The sequence below is a fragment of the Macaca mulatta genome, chromosome 19 (genome assembly GCF_049350105.2).
Source record: "Macaca mulatta isolate MMU2019108-1 chromosome 19, T2T-MMU8v2.0, whole genome shotgun sequence".
NCBI classification, from domain to species: Eukaryota; Metazoa; Chordata; class Mammalia; order Primates; family Cercopithecidae; genus Macaca; species Macaca mulatta.
Genome location: NC_133424.1, coordinates 48,747,264 through 48,762,296, shown reverse-complemented (window position 1 = coordinate 48,762,296; position 15,033 = coordinate 48,747,264). Strand labels below are relative to the sequence as shown.

At 41.4% G+C, this 15,033-nt stretch overlaps 1 pseudogene; it reads left to right on the top strand.

Moving 5' to 3' along the window:
* Window positions 1-2,144: 2,144 nt before the first annotated feature.
* Window positions 2,145-3,450, top strand: LOC719363 (uncharacterized; annotated as a pseudogene).
* Window positions 3,451-15,033: the final 11,583 nt, after the last annotated feature.

Here is a 15,033-nt window from a genome sequence, read left to right as displayed (position 1 = left end):
ATCCAGGTGGGTAAGGGTGTTGGGGTACTCCCAGCAGAAGTACATTTTAGGGAAGCCCAAACTGGTCAGAGTGGTGATGTCTTTTGTTTAAGATATTGTGTGGAAACCTTCCGTCAGAGGCCCAAGGTCTTGGGAGAAAAAGTTTGACAAATGGGAAGTATTTCAAATATTTACAAAGAACTTTTTTTCTTTTTTTTTGTAGCAGATGTATTGAGGCATAATTGACATATAATGAACCAGCTATGCTATAAAGTATATGGTTTGACAAATTTTGATGTGTCAAATGGTATACTTTATATGTATACATGTTTGCTCATGAAACCACCATAATTAAGTTACAAAACCTATTAATCACTCCCATTGCTTCTGATCTAAGGAAAAAAGACTTCAATATTTTATTATTATTATTATTATTATTATGAAACAGAGTCTCACCCTCTTTATTATTATTATTATTATTATTATTATGAAACAGAGTCTCACCCTCTAGTGCAGGCTGGAGTGCCGTGGCGTGATCTTGGCTCACTGCAACCTCCACCTCCTGGGTTTAAGTGATTCTCCTGCCTCAGCCTCCCGAGTAGCTGGGATTACAGGCACATACCACCACATCCAGCTAATTTTTATATTTTTAGTAGAGACGGGGTTTTACCATATTGGCCAGGCTGGTCTCAAACTCATGACCTCGTGATCCACCTGCCTCGGCCTCCCAAAGCGCTGGGATTACAGGCATGAGTCACCTCCCTGGCCTACTTTGCTCTTATCTACTGTCTTGCAGTAAAACCTTAGGTTGTTTATTTTATACCTTTTTCTTTTCTAATATAAGCATTTAAAGCTATAGGTTTCACTGTAAATGTTACCTTAGCTATATAACATACATTTTGCTGTGCTATACTTTAATATTGTTAATTTCTAAGTATTTTCTAATTTCCAGGTGTATTTAGTTTTCAAGTATTGGGGGACAGGTTCCAGATATTTTAATAATTTTTTTTTTTTTTTTTTTTTTTTTGAGACAGAGTCTCGCTCTGCCGCCCAGGCTGGAGTGCAGTGGCCTGATCTAGGCTCACTGCAAGCTCCGCCTCCCGGGTTCACGCCATTCTCCTGCCTCAGCCTCCCGAGTAGCTGGGACTACAGGCACCCGCCACCTCACCCGACTAGTTTTTTTGTATTTTTTAGTAGAGACGGGGTTTCACCGTGTCAGCCAGGATGGTCTCGATCTCCTGACCTCATGATCCGCCCATCTCGGCCTCCCAAAGTGCTGGGATTACAGGCTTGAGCCACCGCGCCCGGCCAATAATTTCAAACTGAGTTCCATTGTGATCAAAGAAAATACTCTGTGTGACACTGATCCTTTTTAGTGTATTGAGACTTGTTTAGTGGCCCAGCATATGGTCTATTTTGAATGCGTATAGGTATTTGAAGAGAATGTACGTTCTGCAGTTTTTGATATTATGTTTTGTATATATCAACTAGTTGAAGGTGGTGGACAGTGTTACTTATATCCTCTATTACTTTACTCATTTTCTGGGGGAGGGGGATGTTCCAGTTGTTCCTATCAGTTATTGAGAGATGGTTGCAAAATCTCCAACTATGATTGTAGAATTATCTATTTCCTACTTTACTTTTGTCAATTTTTGCTTCACATATTTTCAGGCTGTGTTATTCTGCACCTACACATTTCTGATTGCCAAGTCTTCCTGATGAGTTATTATAACTCTTTTATCATTATGAGAAAATTATCTTTGATAATATAGAGTAACTGGAAGTCTGTTTTATCTGATATTAATATAGCCATTCCAACAATTTTTTTCTGCAAATTAAATGCCAAGATTTGAAAGTTATCTAAGCCATTTCTTGCTTAAGGGCATTATTATCTGTTTGACTGCTTCTATGAAGTTTTATTTCTCATAAAAGAGGAAAACATGATGTTTATTTTCTTTCAGATATGCTGTCTAGGTATGACACCAAGGAGTTACCTCTTAAGAATGGCACTTTTGAAAAAGAATCGTTAAAATGGAAAATAATAGAGTCAGAAGTTCTTGCCTCAAGGAATCTTGTTTTGGAAATGATTGGAAATGCAAAGGACTCTTTAAGAGACAACAGGAAACTAAAGAGGAATATTTCAGGCATGTAACTGTGCCATTTGAAAAAATATTATCTGAATTCATCCAGCCTACATCTTTTCTTCTAAATCAAATAATTCATACTGGAAAGAAACTCTATGAACATAAAAAATGTGAAAATCTTACTCAACAGGGAAGAATTTGTATCACTGACAAGCTTGATGAAATGTGTGGCAATGCGTCTGTATTTTACACAAATCATATGAAACATCAAATTTTACTGCAAAGAAATGCAATGTATTTAAAGAATGTGGCAAAGACTGCTTGTAACTTTCAACTAACTCAATATCAAATAAGTCATTGCTAATCAGAAACCCTATGAATGTCAGATATGTGGAAAGCCCATAAGAAAGCGTGCCCACCTTACCCAACATAATCAAATTCACACTGGTGAGAAACCATATGAATGCAAAGAATGTGGGAAAGCATTTATGTTGTTCAACATTGATTCAACATAAGAGAACTCATACTAATGAGAAACCCTATGAATGTCTGGAATGTAGAAAGATGTTTAGGTGGAATGCACATCTTATGCGACATCAAAGAATTCATACTGGTGAGAGACCTTATACACGTAAGCAATGTTGGAAGGCCTTTGCTTCTGTTTCTGATTTTAATAGACATCAGAAAATTCACACTGGTGAGAGACTTTACAAACGTAAAGAATGTGGGAAGGCATTTAACAATTGCTTAACTTTTATTCAGCATCAGAGAATTCACACTGGTGAGAAGCCCTTTGAATGTAAGGACTGTGGGAAAGCATTCAATAATTGCTCAACACTTACTCAACATCAGAGAACTCATACTAATAAGAAATCTTATGAATGTCAGGAATGTAAAAAGGCTTTTAGGCAAAGTGCACATCTTACTCAACATCAAAGAACTCATACTGGTGAGAAACCATATAAGTGTGAGGAACGTGGGAAGGCTTTCACTTGTGCTTCTGACTTTAACAGACATCAGAGAATTCACACTGTTGAAAAACCCTATGAATGTAAAGAATGTGGTAAAGCCTTTAATAATTGCTCAGCTCTTATTCAACACCAGAGAATTCACACTGGTGAGAAGCCTTATGAATGTAAGCAGTGTGGGAAAGCTTTTATATCCTGTTCAACACTTGTTCAACATCAGAGAACACATACTAATGAAAAACCTTATAAATGTCAGGAATGCAAGGCCTTCAAGCAGAGTGCACATCTAATGAGACACCAGAGAATTCAGTGGGGAGAAACCCTATGAATGTAATGAATGTGGGAATGCCTTCATTTGTTTTTCTGATTTTAATAGACATCAGAGAATTCACAAAGGAGAGAAACCCTATCAGTGTAAAGAATGTAGGAAGGTTTTTAATAATTATCTAACTCTTACTTAACATCAAAGAATTCATACCAGTGTGAAGCCCTATGAAGGTAAGGAATGTTGAAAGACCTTTACTTGGCTTTCAAACTTGAATAAACATCAGAGGCCAGGCGCGGTGGCTCACACCTGTAATCCCAGCACTTTGGGAGGTCGAGGTGGGCAGATCACGAGGTCAGGAGATCGAGACCCTCCTGGCTAACATGATGAAACCCACTCTCTACTAAAAATACACAAAATTAGCCGGGCGTGGTGGCAGGTGCCTGTAGTCCCAGCTACCCGGGAGGCTGAGGCAGGAGAATGGCATGAACTCAGGAGGCGGAGCTTGCAGTGAGCTGAGATTGTGCCACTGCACTCCAGCCTGGGCAACAGAGTGAGACTCCATCTCAAAAAAAATTTAAAAAAAATACACATCAGAGAATTCACACTGGTGACAAACCCTTTGAATGTAAAGATTGTAAGAAAGCTTTTCTTTGTTATTCAACATTTATTCAACACTGTAGAACTCATACTAATGAGAAACCCTATGAATGTCAGGAATGCAGCAAGGCCTTTAGGCAGAGAACACATCTTACTCAACATCAAAGAATTCATACTGGTGAAAAACCATATGAGTGTAAGGAATGTGAGAAGGCCTTTGTTTGTGTTTCCTACTTTAATAGACATCAGAGAATTCACACTGGAGAGAAGCCATACCAGTGTAAAGAATGTAGAAAATTCTTTATTGATTGTTCAACTCTTATTCAACACCAGAGAATTCACACTGGTGAGAAACCCTTTGAATGTAGGAATGTAGGAAGGCCTTTAGGCAGAGGGCGCATCTTACTCAACATCAAAGAAGTCATACTGGTGAGAAACCCTATGAATGTAACGAATGTGAGAAGGCCTTTTCTTGTCTTTCACAGCTGAAAAAGCACCAGAGAATACATACATGAAGGGATAAATCTTATGTATTTGAATAGCATCTTTTTATTTAACAATTCTTACCTAACATCACCAAATTCACATTGCGAGAAACTTCAGAAGTATAAGAAATGTGGGAAACACTTTTACCTGTCCCTCAGCTAGGCTTTTTCATAATGGAATTTGTACTGGTGAGAAGCCTTATGAAAGCCAGATATGTGTAAAGATCTACTCTCACAATATACTCAACATTATATAATATATAGTGTGACTCTATAGGAAACGCTTGATTTTAAAATTATCAATTATGGAATAGCAAATAATCTGTAAGTGAAGAAAATCCAGTGACTGTGTAAAGTTTTTGCCTCATAATTCACAATTTATTAAGCATCAAATTTATATGGGAAAAAAGAGTATCAATTACTAATAAAAACATTACCACTAAAATTATATTTGACTTATCATAGAGAATAGCATATAGAGAATAATCATGTTGACTTTGTGAATGTAGAAAAGTGTTTATCTATAATATGAATCTTTTTCAGCATCATTATACTTTCACCAGTTTCCACGTCTGTTTTATTACCAAGTAATTTAAACTTTGTATACTTCAGATTACAAATTTCTTACATTGTGATAAGGTTATTGTGAAGATTAAGATTAAATGAGTTTATCCAAAGACTTCTGGAACAGTTATTGGTAAATAGAAACTAGTCAGTAAATATTGGCTGTCATGATTATCACCTTCATTACTACTCTTAGAATATTTATATAAGAACATTTAATTATGCAGATTTTATTAATATAATGAAATCCACCATCACAATTTCTCTGATTGCAAATCTATGATAATTTATTCTGGAATGAAAATTATTAGAATATAGTGAGTATGAGGAAACATTCATTTAAATTTATTTTAGTTGAATCAGAAAATTCACTCTGGAAACACTGAATGGATGTATTAAGTAAATTTTTTAGATTAAAGTTGATATGAGAAGTGATATATCTGAAGCAAGTTTCAAAAAGTAGTGTACATTTTCTGACAATAACTCAAGACAGGTGGGTGTGGTGGCTCATGCCTCTAATCTTAGCACTTTGGGAGGCTGAGGCAGGTGGATCACTTCAGGTCAGGAGTTTGAGACCAGGCTGGCCAACAAGGCAAAACCCCATCTCTACTAAAAATACAAAAATTAGGCAGGTATGGTGGTGTGCACTTGTAGTCCCAGCTACTCGGGAGGCTCAGGCAGGAGAACTGCTTTAGCCTGGGAGATGGAGGTAGCAGTGAGCCGAGATCTCACCACTGCACTCCAGCCTGGGTGACAGAGTGAGACTTTATCTGAAAAAAACAAACAAATAAGACAAGTAGATACAGAAGACGAATTTTTAAAATTTGCAGTTTATAAACACCACCATATATAGTTCTTGGATTAAGTGAAAAATGCTATCTGAAATAATAGGCTATTTAGATATGAAAGATAGTGTTGCATAATAAAACCTGAGGTATGTGGCTCATTTGAATAAATAAACATTCAAGCAGAAAAGTAACAAACCCAAAATTAACACTGGAAACGTATTACATAAATCAATTTGTTTATTCAATGAATTTGAATGAATTACTTAAAAAGAAAAATTAATGAGCTAAACAGAAAGTGGACTTTATCTAAAAGTGGTTTGAAACAACTTGTAATATAGACTAGATTTGCCAGTTATGATTGAGATAAATAAGAGAAATGACATAAATGCATCAGTGCAATTGGGAACATGGAAATTTTACAGGCATTTTTAATAGTATGAAATGTTTTGTTTAGTATTTCAAGTAAATTTTAAACATCTATGGTAAACTTCATTTTACAGGAATATGTAAATATGTAAATGTTTCTAGTTGGTTCACTGAGGCATAGAAAATTTGAATGAAGCCAAACCTGAAGCTATAGAAAGTCTGAATGAAGCCAAAATGTGAAAACTTTACTCCACAAGGAAGAATCCATGCCAGTGATAAGCTTAATGAAATGTGTGGGAACACCTTTACATTTTGCACAAATCATATGAAACATCAGAGAAATTTCACTGGAAAGAAATGCAGAGAATATAAGGAATGTGGCAGAGACTTTGATCATAACTTTCAGTTAACTCAGTATCAGGTAAGTCATACTAATCAGAAACCCTATGAATGTTAGATATGGGGAAAGACCTTTAGAAAGGCCCTTCAAAAAATTATCCCTTCAAAAACACTGAAAACTTAATCAGAGATAATCACCTTTAAAAACTATTACTTAGGCCATGCATGGTAGCTCACGCCTGTAATCCCAGTGCTTTGGGAGGCCACAGCTGGTGTATTGTTTGAGGGCAGGAGTTTGATACCAGCCTGGGCAAGATAGTGAGACCTCGACTCTATTAAAAAAATTTTTTTGGCCAGGCATAGTGGAGCAGTTCCTCAGTCTTTTTTGTCGTTTATGACGTTGTGTTATGCCCAGACCGTTTATTCCCCAAAGAAGACCACCAGAGTCCAGAGTCAAAGCTAAGCAGCAAGGATCTTTATTACAAGTTCGAACCTGGAGCTCTCACTTGCTCGTGAAACGAGACGGGCAGGAGAGCTCCCCCACTGAGCTCCGAACAATGTTATATAGTCTAAGGAAAGTAGGCATAGAATCATTATACAAATTAGAGGTATGATTGGCTGGAGTTTGAACAAAGCGATTTGGCAAACTATGATTGGTTCCCGCCATTTCTGATATTTCAGTACAACCCTTGAGGCGGAAGAGCAGTTTTACACAAAGGCAGTTAATTATATTGCGTCAGGTTGCACAACCAGTTTATGGCTATCTTGCTTAAACACACCTTGTGACCTGGCTATCTTACTTAAACATTCCTTGTGACCTGGCCTCAGAAAGAAAAACATGTACTTACAGAACTTACGAAACCTCTGGTACGTGCAGAGATTAGAAAGCAGAACAAAGAGTTTAGCAACATCGGGGGGAGGAAGGGAGGGTACGCATTTTTGTATCTTTGTGTCCTTTCAGTTGACATTTTTGGAAAATACTGGCCATTTGTTTTATAAAATATCATTCCATTTGAGTTTTTCTAATGTTTCCTATTAGATTCACATTATGTATGCTTTGGCACCCATATACTGTACTACATTATACCATACTGTACTATATACACAGTGCTTTTCCATTTTATTTTAGTTTAGTTTTATTTTTCAGATGGAGTTTTGCTCTGTCGCCCAGGCTGGAGTGCGGTGATGCAATCTCGGCTCACTGCAACCTCTGCCTCCCAGTTCAAGCAATGCTCCTGCCCCAGCCTCCAAAGTAGCTGGGACTACAGGTGCACACCACCATGCCCAGCTAATTTTTGTATTTTTAGTAGAGACAGGGTTTCACCATAGTGGCCAGGCTGGTCTCAAACTCCTGACCTCAGGTAATCTGCCTGCCTCGGCTTCCCAAAGTGCTGGGATTACAGGCATGAGCCACCACGCCCCAGCCTTTCCCTTTTTATTAATAGTGCATCATATTAGGGCATCAGTAATCCTAACTTTTATCTCTTGATTAAAGTATTGTTGACCAGGTTTGTCCATTCTAAAATTATATTCCCCTTTTTAATTACTAAGTGTTTTGTGGGAAGATCCTTTTAAGCTATGTAAATTATCAAAACCACTAATTTTTGTATTTTTAGTAGAGCTAGGGTTTCACCATGTTGGCCAGGCTTGTCTCAAACTCCTGACCTCATGATCCGCCCACCTTGTAATCCCAAAGTGCTGGGATTACAGGCATGAGCTACCGCGCTCAGCCCAGATTAGTATCTTCTAATTAAAAACAAGTTTCAACTGTAACAGTCTACTCACTTTTGGAATTACTGGCAAGGTTTATGTCCATCAATGCTTTTATGTAATTTTCATTTAAGTTGCCTATTCAATATTCATTTTTCTTTCCTTGTCTTCTAATTTTAATTGATTACTGGTAATTTTTATAGATAGCTTCACAAAAAGACACAAAAGACATAAAAGTGTATCATAAAATTTTGGGATGCTACCATTGTCCATTTTTGGAAAAGGTAATTTAATCTCATAGAAATAATTGATAAACATTTAATGGTGATTATCTGTTCCTTCCAAATTTGCTTGGTAAACACTATGTCATACTTAATTTTTTTGTTTTGTTTTGTTTTTGAGACGGACTCTCACTCTGTCACCCAGGCTGGAGTGCAGTGGCGCAATCCCAGCTCACTGCAACCTCTGCTCCCCCAGGTTCAAGCAGTTTTCTGCCTCAGCCTCCCCAATAGCTGGGACTACAGGTGCCCACCACCATACCCGGCTAATTTTTGCATTTTTAGTAGAGGCAGGTTTCACCATATTGGCCAGGTTGGTCTCAAACTCCTGACCTTGTGATCTGCCCACCTCAGCCTTGCAAAGTATTGGGATTACAGGTACATGTACATGCCACCATGCCTAATTTTTTTTTTTTTTTTTAAGAGACAGAGTCTTGCTGCGTCATCCAGGCTGGAGTGCAGTAGCACAATCTCGGCTCACTGCAACTTCCACCTCCTGGGCTCAAGCAATCCTCCCGCCTCAGCCTCCCAAGTAGCAGAGACCACAGGTGCATGTCACTATGCCCAGCTGTTTTTGTATTTTTAGTAGAGACAAGGTTTTGCTATGTCCGGGCTCATCTCAAACTTCTGGGCTCAGGCGATCTGCCCACTTCAGCCTCCCAAAGTCGTGGGATTACAGGCATGAGCCACAGGACTAGCCATGCCTGGCTAATTAAAAAAAAAAAAATTGTAGTGACAGGGTCTAGATATGTTGCCCAGGCTGGTCTCAAACTCCTGGCCTCAAGTTATCATCCTGCTTCAGCTTCCCAAAGCACTGGAATTACAGATATGAGCCCTGTTTCTTGATAGTATTGCTTAATTGTAACAAATGTATCATATTAAGGTAAATGTTACTACTAGGGGAAATTGGGTGTGGGTGTATGAAATTGTCATATCTTTGTATCTTATATAAATCTAAAACCATTGTAAAAACTAGTTCATTTAGAAAAAAAATCAATGACTTTTTTTTTGGCTTTTGTAACCACAAAATCCAAAGATAAATGGAGCTTCGGGTATGGCATGATCAAGATGTTCACTATGTCATCAGGTTTTAACACTGAACGCTCAGCTCTCCCTTTGCCAGTGTTTTGGCTTTGACTTGAGGCTAATTTCCTCATGACTGCATCAGTTCCAGGCCTCCTATCTGGACATATCCCTTTCAGTACAAGAGGGAGAGCACCTTTGCCTAGCATTCCAAAATAAACCTCTGAGATTCACTTTGACTGGGTCAAGTTAATTGATATGCCCAATCGTAAACTAAGGGCTTCAGCGTGCAAGGAGCCCTCCCTACATGGAGGCACACACAGTCCCACATCTTTTGAGCTCCAGAGGTCAAAGCTCTGAGTGTGGCTGGGACCTGCTTCCCTTCTCTCTCATCATCTTGGGTCCAGTTAACCATCACCAACCACCTGGGAAATGGAAAAAATGGGACCTCATGGCCAAAGAGGCTGTTCACTGCTTATGGCACCCCTACAACTGGACCGGAGACTCTTGCCAGGGCTGGCACGTACAGGTACAAGCCACACTTACACTCCATTTATGACTCAATAATGACTTCACTTCGATCTCATAGTGAAATTCCCAACAGCTTCCACAGCACCAAGTCCCCAGCACAGGCAACACCTCCCCTGGAGAAGTCCCAGCCAACAAGCTCTGCCATTCTTCTCCCTGCAATTCTGCCCTGAAAATGTCTGGGCCTCAGTTCTGTGAAATAGGCAGGGCAATTTCTGCCCTACTCTGTAGCCACTTGAGAAATCAAGTCAAAGAATTTACTCACATACTGACATCCTGCAAGGTAAGGCTGTGCCTTTTTTTTTTTGAGACAGAGGCTTAGTCTGTTGCCAAGGCTGGAGTGCAGTGGCATGATCTTGGCTCACTGCAACCTCCGCCACCTGGGTTCAAACGATTCTCCTGCCTCAGCCTCCTAAGTAGCTGGAATTAACAGGCACCTGCCACTATGCCTGGCTAATTTGTGTATTTTTAGTAGAGACGGGTTTCACCATAATGGCCAGGCTAGTCTCAACCTCAGGTGACCCGCCTATTTTGGCCTCCCAAAGTGCTGGGGTTACAGGCGTGAGCTGTAACAAGGTAAGGCTGTACCTTTTATGGGTTGTTAGCAGCTCAATGTCTTGCTATTAAAACAAGAGGTTTACTAGATATATCCAAACATGAGAAGAGTGGGGCACAGGATTCTACTCCAGACAGCAACACCAGCTGTGCGGGCTCCTTCCCCACAGGGGTCACAGCAGTCCTGGGACGGATCACTGTAGAAGAAACCAGCACTCACAGACCAGGACTCTGTTTATGAGTTCACTCAGAGATCTAACTGCCCCATCTCCTACTCCAAGAGAAGGCTTATCATTGGTCCTGCATCACGTACCTTGCATGGAAATTCTGTCTGTCTTCAAAGGCAACCCTGCAGTAATTGAAGCAAAGCAGATGTCTATTGCATCAGAGTGACCCAGTACCAGGCCACATCCCATTGACTAGCAATGCCCAGCTGACCATGGGGCTTCTGGAATGGAAAATTCATGGAATAGGACAGTACATCAGATTCCTGTCAAGATCCCTCTCCATATACTTACTAATAATTTTATAGTTGGTGAAAAGGTAAGGCATGTTCATAGTTCTTTTCAAAAGCAAATCAAACTGTTAAAAAGGGTGTCACATTAAAGGTAGGTTTCTCTCCTATTCTGACCAGTCCCTCAGTTCTACCCCAGTCCCAGAAATCCACTTAATCATTTTCTTGCATCTCATTCCAGATATCCCATCTTCACACAAGCACATGTATGCATCTAAGTGTACTTCCTATTTTTTGCATTTTTTGTTTTTACTTAAACAATTGTTATTCAATTCCCGTATTAAACTTTCTTAGAGACTATTTTATTTTTATTTTTCTATTTCCGAGACAGGGTCTCACTCTATTACCCAGTCTGGAGTGCACTGGCATGACCATAGCTCACTGCAGCCTCAATTTCCTAGGCTCAAGCCATTCTCCCACTTCAGCCTCCTGAGTAGCTGGGACTACAGGTGCATGCCACCATGCCTGGCTAATTTTTAAAATTTTTTGTAGAGATGGGATCTCATGTTACCCAGGCTGGTCTCCAACTCCTGAGCTCAAGCAATCCCCCTGCCTAGGCCTCCCAAAGTGCCAGGATTACAGGTATGAGCCACCACTCACAGCCTCTTAGAGACTTTTTTTTTTTTTTTTTGAGAATCAGGGTGTCTCTATTACCCAGGCTGGAGTGCAGTGGCGTGATCTCAGCTCACTGGAACCTCTGCCTCCCAGGTTCAAGCAATTCTCCTGCCTCGGCCTCCTGAGTAGCTGGGATTACAGGCGTGTACTACCACATCTGGCTAATTTTTGTGTTTTTAGTAGAGATGGGGTTTCACCACGTTGGCCAGGCTGGTCTCGAACTCCAGACCTCAAGTGATCCACCCAAAGTGTTGGGATTACAGGTGTGAGTCACTGCACCTGGACTCCTTTGACTTTTAAAGGTGTCTCAGTAGGCAATAAATTAAATGGTCAATTACCAGAAGGGTGAGGCTCTGGAGACAACAGCCAGCTATGGAAAGCCATCCAAATAATCTCACCTGCTCTTTTCTCCCTTCCAGTGAGCAGGGAACATCCCAGAGAGGTGAGGGTGAGATAGACTACAGAAGCAGCCCAGACACTATCAGTGAACACCTCCAGTCCCATCTGTCCATCAAGGGGGCAGTGGGCAGCTGTGTCTCTCCTTTAGGAGCCAAGTGGAACAGCGAAGGGTCAGCAGCCAACAGAACCCAGTGGACAATGGGATCTTCTCTATGGTTGCATTCAAGTGCTGGAAACATCATTTCTTTGAAGACATCAAGTGGCCAGACCAATTCTTTTTTTTTTTTTTTTTTAATTTATTTATTATTATACTTTAAGTTGTAGGGTACATGTGCATAACGTGCAGGTTTGTTACATATGTATACTTGTGCCATGTTGGTGTGCTGCACCCATCAACTCATCATTTACATCAGGTATAACTCCCAATGCAATCCCTCCCCGCTCCCCCCTCCCCATGATAGGCCCCTGTGTGTGATGTTCCCCTTCCTGAGTCCAAGTGATCTTATTGTTCAGTTCCCACCTATGAGTGAGAACATGCGGTGTTTGGTTTTCTGTTCTTGTGATAGTTTGCTAAGAATGATGGTTTCCAGCTGCATCCATGTCCCTACAAAGGACGCAAACTCATCCTTTTTGATGGCTGCATAGTATTCCATGGTGTATATGTGCCACATTTTCTTAATCCAATCTGTCACTGATGGACATTTGGGTTGATTCCAAGTCTTTGCTATTGTGAATAGTGCTGCAATAAACATACGTGTGCATGTGTCTTTATAGCAGCATAATTTATAATCCTTTGGGTATATACCCAGTAATGGGATGGCTGGGTCATATGGTACATCTAGTTCTAGATCCTTGAGGAATCGCCATACTGTTTTCCATAATGGTTGAACTAGTTTACAATCCCACCGTGTAAAAGTGTTCCTATTTCTCCACATCCTCTCCAGCACCTGTTGTTTCCTGACTTTTTAATGATCGCCATTCTAACTGGTGTGAGATGGTATCTCATTGTGGTTTTGATTTGCATTTCTCTGATGGCCAGTGATGATGAGCATTTTTTCATGTGGGCCAGACCAATTCTTACATCACCAACCCTGATGAGTCCATCTGGACTTAGTAAGAAAAGACGGATACAGCTGGAGGACCTTGAACTGTGAATCATATACCGAAGTTTCAGCCTCATGCCAGTGGAAATGCTGCAGCCTCAGAGATCTGCAGATCAAAGACTGTGACGCCATCATGCTTATTTAAAGAGGCTGATAAGAGCCTATAAGTTCTCAGGGATAGCCATGCCCAGGCTAACCATGATCTAGATGCCCAGTGGTCCTGTCTCTACTTCGCACTCTCTCTATCAAGATCATTGTGATGTTTCGGAAGCATAAATATGAACCCAGCCCTCCCGTGTTTAATTCCTGCTCCCCATTACTTACAGAATGAAGTTCAAGTTCCTGTGCTTGGCATTCAGGGTCTTTGAAAATCTAGACTTTGTTTACCCCTGTAGTTCCCCTCCCCACTCCCTAAAGGCACCCCACACTTCAGCCATGCACAGACATTTGCAAGTCCCCAAATGCTGACTGCCAGGTCATACCTCCATGACTCTTGAGTCAACAATCCTTTTTTTTTTTTTTTTTTTTTTTTGAGATGGAGTCTTGCTCTGTCGCCCAGGTTGGAGTACAGTGTTGCGATCTCGGCTCAGTGTAACCTCCACCTCCTGGGTTCAAGCGATTCTCCTGTCTCAGCCTCCTGGGTAGCTGGGATTACAGGCATGTGCCACCATGCCCAGCTAATTTTTGCTTTTTTTTTTTTTTGATGGAGTCTCGCTCTGTCGCCAGGCTTAAGTGCAGCGGTGTGATCTCGGCTCACTGCAACCTCTGACTCTCTGGTTGAAGCTATTCTCCTGCCTCAGCCTCCCCAGTAGCTGAGATTACAGACACACGGCTACCACGCCCAGCTACTTTTATTTCTAGCAGAGACACGGTTTCACCATGTTGGCCAGGATGGTCTCAGGATCACCTGAGGTCAGGAGTTTGAGACCAGAATGCTTGGAGACATTGAATTTATCCAAGAGTTCATCTAGGAACAAAGGAGAAAAAACAAATCTCATTTGTTAGAATATTCCAAGTCCAGGTATGGAAGAAAATAAAATGCCTCTCCCTCCTGTTTCATGGTGTCCTATTCATTTCAATTTTCTGACACAGTCCTACAAGTCCATCATTTGGAAGTAACAGCAACCTTATTCCTTTCCAATTTTTTTTTCCTGCAATTGTTTTACTTGCCTAACACCACAGTCCTGAGGGTACACAAGGGCCAGATGCAGATAATCAAAATCCCAACACTCAGTTTCGTAGAGACCCACAAACCGTCTCCATGGAAAACCAGAACCAGAAGCGCTGCCCTAGCAAAAGCATTCTGGAAATAACACGGGACGAGGCAGAGCCACAGTCACAGATCCGATCTCAGGTACGTCACAAACGCAGACACAAACCGCACAGATCCCAGAGACCCCTACAGCCGGCGTCAGAGTCGGGCACCACCGCGCAGCTCTCTCTGCGGCACCATCACAATCCCCTGCAGGAGAACGGCACACGCGCACTCATCATCCCCCGTGCCCGGAAACACTACCCCGCCTGCGGCCAGGCACTCGGTCCAGGTGCGCGGGGGCGCGGCGGCCGTCACTCAGCAAACACCACAGGGAGCACGCGCCGCGCCTTGGTCCAGGCTCGCCACACTGGGGTTTCCTCCATCCAGCTCACCGCCAGGGTCACGGCTACAGGCCTAGGTTTGGACACTCCATCCCCATCGGGATCCTGTAGCCAACCTCCACCCACCTCCAAATCTCCCGACCCCTCTGCACGTGCGGCCCCACGCCGTCTCCCTTGCTCCCTGAAGAGCCCCCAGGTTCGCCCCGCGCGCTTGCGCACTCCGGGCAGAAGCCGATTTCCAAAGGATCCAGTGAGGCGTCGCTGGGGGCGGGGC